This window comes from Ceratina calcarata, unplaced genomic scaffold, assembly GCF_001652005.2.
Source record: "Ceratina calcarata isolate Rehan_Ccalc_2016 unplaced genomic scaffold, ASM165200v1 scaffold579.2, whole genome shotgun sequence".
NCBI lineage: Eukaryota > Metazoa > Arthropoda > Insecta > Hymenoptera > Apidae > Ceratina > Ceratina calcarata.
In genome coordinates this window covers 86,685-92,750 of record NW_017177008.1, presented here as the reverse complement: position 1 = coordinate 92,750, position 6,066 = coordinate 86,685, and the positions used below count along the sequence as shown (strand labels likewise).

At 34.3% G+C, this 6,066-nt stretch overlaps 1 long non-coding RNA gene across 1 annotated transcript; it reads left to right on the top strand.

Annotated features, from left to right (window-relative positions):
- The first annotated feature begins 2,486 nt into the window (after nucleotides 1–2,486).
- On the top strand, nucleotides 2,487–4,755 carry LOC113464883 (uncharacterized). The gene is made up of 2 exons (XR_003389753.1): nucleotides 2,487–2,855; nucleotides 3,036–4,755. It is a non-coding gene; the product is annotated as an uncharacterized LOC113464883 (long non-coding RNA).
- Nucleotides 4,756–6,066: the final 1,311 nt, after the last annotated feature.

Here is a 6,066-nt window from a genome sequence, read left to right as displayed (position 1 = left end):
AGGGTACCTCACCGATTTCAATGACCTTGAACTATAAATATGTCAAATTTACTATACTATAAATTGTCAAAGTCATCGTTCTAAACAACTGTTCCTTTTAAAATACACGTTACTACCGCGTGATCTTAATTTCCAAGATATTCACGAAAAACAGCTGCTAGTATTAATTAAATGAAGTAAAATAGTAGACTTAGATCATCCTATTCTTACGAATTTCGATGATCGTGAAATATGTATATTGTCGGATGTATGATTCTGAACAGTTTTTCCCTATATCTACATATAACTCAATGTATTTTGGCCGAAAATAAACGCAAACTTCTCCGTTAGCGGGGCGAGCAATATGTAAGCGCGGCTAAAATACAACGAGTCAAATGTTGCTGTCTGTCGATCTTAAAAGGAAATGTTTCTGAACGGTCGAATTCCAATTTTAATTAAATTTGGCAACCTTCAAGAACAGCTACAAATATTTTTTTAGCTGCAGTAATTCAAGTCGACTATGAACTAATAAGGATAAAGTGGAAGAACGTGAAAGGTGTTTAATAGTACCAGCATGAATATTAACGAGCTAAATGCATCGTCATGAAGTGTGATATCGGGAAGAATGGTTGGTGAATAAAATTAATGAGCTTGCGTTTCGTACGTAACGCACGTGGTCGGTGGAATTCGTTCAAGGAGAAAAGCCTGTTAAACGGTGCAACGCGGCACCGTTAGCAGAATGAACGATTTTTAAATTATCGTCGATTTTAATGAAATACGTGGTGCGAATAAATGTTTTAGTACTGTGCGTTCCACCATATTCACCGACGCGCAATTTACGATGAGTCAAAAGTACAGATTATTGTGGAAATGTTATCAATTCATTTAAGATTGAAATAACAAGTCGTATTTTATGATCAATATTGTCTTACATTATGTAAAACAATATTCATGGCAACTATCAGTCAAATGCTCATTGAAAACTAGAACAGTTTTCTTATTATTAATTATTCATTCTTATAAAGTAAACTATTAAGTATGCAAGAATGGTATTTTACACAATACTTGTTCAACTGAATTGTTTTCAGATATTTTTAGCTGGGCTTTTAGCTCTATATTATTTTTTGTTCAATTGAGTAATGTGGAAGGCTTATTCAAGTCGAAAATTCGCTGAATTATCTTCAATAGTCTGTTGTTTACATAACGTGTATCTCTGCGTTAGAATACTAGAACATCAATTATAAAATAAAACTCGATTACTTTTTGCAAGCTGACGTCAACCGTTATTGTAACGAAGTTACAAAAAAAATGGGATATTTTTAAGCACGTTGTACATTGTATACATATAGTCAGATTTTTTTGCAGTTAAAATTATATCTTTTTATTAACACTCCACGATATAAATCAATTTTCTATTATACAGTTTGAAAACTTTTATAAGCTTAGTCTCTTCCTTTCTACCTATAATTGCTAAGAATAATTGCTTTTGAATAAAAAGGGTAAAAGTTGATATATGCCACGTCAGTTTATGCCAAAAAAGGGATTTTATTATTATTTTATTAGAAGGGATTTTATTTATTAGATTTTCTTGCTTACTAATTAAATCCGTTTTCATTATAATTTAATACGTTATTATTGTCAATATCACAAGTTTCTGGTTTCCATATGAATAACGTCAAGTATTTATATAATCACAGTTAGTCGGTACTTTGCAATAGATCAGAGAAGAAATATGTACAACAATACTATGTATATCTGATCTCTATATCTGTATTACTTTATTCATATTACATATAATTTCCTACCGAAACATAATATGGACTATTCAAGGCTATCTAAGTGAACAGTATTGTATCACATTCTGTTATCTACCCACAAATTACGTAAATCAATTCCAAAATAACCCTCAGTATCTTCTCCAAAAAAGCGTAAACTTTAGCACTGTCAAAGTAACCAACGTTATTAATTATAAAAAAAAATCAGTTTTTGTCTGACTGAATTCCTGGAACCACATTTGTCTTCGTAGGTCCGTCAAATGTCCCCCAACAATAAGCCTTATTTAAGAAACACAGAAGAGATGCGATCGATCGGCTGCTAAGCGTACTTTGCCGACGGACCCCTTATCTCTTAGAAGAAAGCAACGTTGATCATCGTCAAAGCAGCAACTATAAAAGGGGTAAACATAATTGTCTGTCGCACGCTTGACCGCGGACTTTCTCCAACACGCGGCAGGTTCGCCGGAGAACCCGCGGCACGTGTACCTCCTAGATATCTTCGCATCGAATCGTTTCCAAGTTCTATTTAAGTTACGCAGAAGAGGAGGCACGCGGTATAGTTGCGGTGGCGGGTTTGCGCGTTTAATCGTAAGGGGCGGACGAAGAGGACGATGTATCGATCCCCGAATCAGCGAAGCACGTAGTCGAAGCAAAGACGGGGGTATCGGCCGGGTGAAAAAAACGTCGATGATCGGAGCATCGCATCGGCGCGGCGACGGTGTTGAGTACGTACGGGGAGATATAGGATACAGGCTGAACGTGACGAGTAGTGGGGCTGGCAAGAAGAAACGAGCAAGCGGCGCGCGGCCAGTTATGGTGGTAAACCACGGTGGGGTTGAAAGGTGGCGTAGTCATTTATGGTTGCCGGTTGGATTATTATCCGACCCGATGCGACAGTTCAGTTCTCTATCCGAGCAACCGAGATTCAAAACGAAACGCGTTGCCGTGAGATCAGTGGAGGCCGGTTCCTCATCGTTGGCTTCATTACGTTTGGCCGTCACTTCGTCGATTGCGTAACGGTATTGGGCCTTTGACGAAATTCTGTTGGGACTGGAATTTAATTAAGGGGGACATGCAAGGGTGACGGACCGAGAGACATAGGTACCTTCCAGAATTTCTTTTCAAGTAAACAGTGTCAGTTAAAAATTTTCTGTTTTATTATACATGAAATATGTGCATTGGAGAAGATATAAAACATTTCATTGAACTATTTTAATAACGTTTAGACTCGTGTTCATAAGTTCAAAAAGAGTGTAAACGTAATTGAATTAATTGTTGAAGGAAACAAGAACTCGGGAGGTTCAGGGATACTTTGAAATATTAACTGGAGTGAAAGGAAAATTAAAAAGGGAGCAACTTGAAAAGCACTAGAATATAACTATTAGAATAGAATTAATTTAAATACTAAAATGAAAAGAAGTATACATTTATGTTTGAATTAAGAGACGTGAATTGGAAGATGTGCAATATATAAGAGTAGTTGAGAGCTTAATTATTAGTTATTAAAAAGTAGATTTAAAATAAAAAATCGTATCAACTATAAAATAGACATTAATGCTCTTTTCGTTTCTCATTTTAACCTGTAATTAATTATCTTATATGCACAAATGAAAAGGCTGTGAATAAGAAGTGATGTGAAGTTAATTGGAATTGTTTAACTGAATAATTAATTATTAAAGCAGGAGGTCTAAACGAAGTTTCGGTAGACTGAAAGTACATCTAAAATCAGGGTGCGAACTGAAAACAGGAGTTCTAGGGGAGTTAATTAATGGCTAAAGATCTCCGACGACACCGATATACTAAACGAAGACGCGTTACGAGAACGGTTGTCACGCTGTGAATTGCGAAACGGAACCGAGACGTTAATGAAATTAAATTCCACGTAGAGTTTTTTCTTCCAAATTGTTTCGTAATTAATTAAGTCTTAAAATGAATTTAAAGGAAAAGACTTATAACACGTCTACTATTAAAATTCATGCAATGGATAAGACATTCGAATGTAGAAAAGGAATCTAAAACTTCACAAATAGAGTTAATATTTTATGAAAATTAAAGGATTCTTCGAAGATGGGTTCAAAGGCACTATGGGTCAAAGAGTTTCTTGAATTAAAAAAGGAATGTCAATTTTTGTAATAAGAAATTAGACCAGTAAGGTCGATATGGAGCTATGGAAAGAATTTGATTAATGATCGAACGCATCACAGATTTATGATGATACACTGTAAATGAAGATTGATTTCTTTTACAATTTGCAACAGTTTGCAAGAAACTTCAAAAGCAGTTTTAACAATTCCTTCATTTCAAGAGATTAATTATTCAACCGAAGGCATAAATATGTCGCAAAAATTAATGCTTCCAATTAAAGCACGTAGATTAGTTATTTCAAATTGAATTAATAACTGGTTTTCTGAAGTACTTTGCAAAATGCAAATTTGTGAAGTGTTTAAATTTACGTTTCTCCTCAAAGCAAAAAAGGATAGAACATCCTAGAAAATAAAAAATGTTCTAATTCTTAATTTGACTCACGATTGAAGGCTTGTTATCTCTTTGACAATGCTCGAGACGAGTAAGGAACTGTTCCTAGCTCGGAAGGTTACTTTTTTTTAAATAAAAGAACAAGCTGGAAGAGCCTTGAAAGACAAGAAGGAAGGATATGTTCATCTTTGAAATCGCAAAGTGAATCAGGCAATTGAACTCGGAACAGAAGAAGAATTCAGTCAGTAATAGGCGCTTGACGAGACTCTTTAGCAGCACTTCCTAAATGGGTTTCCCCTTTCTAAAGAATTTCCGGAGATAGCTTTAAAAAACAATTGAAAGTTCGTTCGAAAAGACGAACTGCGTTTAATCACCGATTTAAACGCGGAATTCTATTATTTAAAACATATCTTTGAAGAACTTGAAATCGGTAGAATATTATAAAATATTATAAACTAATTTACCTTCACAACACACGTCAGAAACTCGATAAATTAAATGCCGATTCTGGTACAAATAATGGAAACTCAAATTCTTGACATTTTAAAATAGACCAAATAACCAAATGCAAAATCTCAATAAAATTTTAAGTAATAATACAGAATAATATAATTTAATAAAAAATTTGATGTATTTCATACTAAATAACAATTTAAATAAAATTTGGTAAGGCCATTTGCAGAATGTACAAACAGTGTTTTTTTTAAAGACTCATCAGGCACTAAAAGTGGAAGTTTGAAAGACATTACAAGACGGTGAAAAATATGTACGTTCTACGAGTTTACTTTCGAACTTCATTCAATCGATGTTCGGTTTTGACGAAGGTCCTCGCGAAGTTGAACGTTTTTGAAAGAATGTGAAAGAGAGAATCACTATTCTCAGGAAGAGATTTTTCGCGTGAACAATGAGTTCTTTGAAGAGATCGTCGAACCAGTCGACTAGAGAGGCTACCTCCGGTAGGAGGCACGCTCTCACCGCGACCAGCTCCAAGAGCTTGAGGAGCGTTATCCATACTCCTACCGCGCCTGGGTCACCTCTTCGTCACAGATCTAAATATGAATTGAGGAGCATCAGTTTGGAGGGCACCAAGGTTCTACCATGGACAGCACGGTGAGTTAATATATAAAAGATTTTTCACTAATAATAAGTGTGCCTGACGTTTACACTCAAATAAAAGGCTATCAAACGAAGCTGATATCTTTTAAACAACATTACTTTTCACATGTACAGTGAACCCGTTAATATTCGTACTCATTTTAAAACTGAATAGCTTTTTTCATATTGAACCAAATAATTGATGTTAGAAGGCATAGTTTATTATATAACGTGTAATAAATAATTAAAGGAAACTGCATGAATAGAAATTGCAAAAAGTAAAAGACATGATTTTTACTTTTCTTATTGCGGTGTCATAATAAAAGTTTAAAACATGCCGTTTGTAGATTTAACTTATATGCGTGTACCAAGTTTCATAAAAATCGGTTAACGTTGCTATGAGCTACAAGGGAAAATTTGAAAAGGTCGCAGGTTTTCACGACTTTTGGTCTGCAACTGAGATAAATTTTTTACATGTTGCAATGTACGTAACTTTTTCATGTTATTAACGATTTTTATGAAACTTTGTACATGCACGTCATTTATTTAGATCTACAAACAGGATGTTTCAAATTTTGATTAGAGACCGCAATAAAAAAGTTACAAATCTTTACTTTTTTATTTGGAAATTGAGACTTGGACTAATAGGAATTATTTTTAATTGTTTTAATATATAATTTAACAAAAATTAGACTCAATATTTTCTTCATATTATTGACATACAATATACAAGCGAAATTTA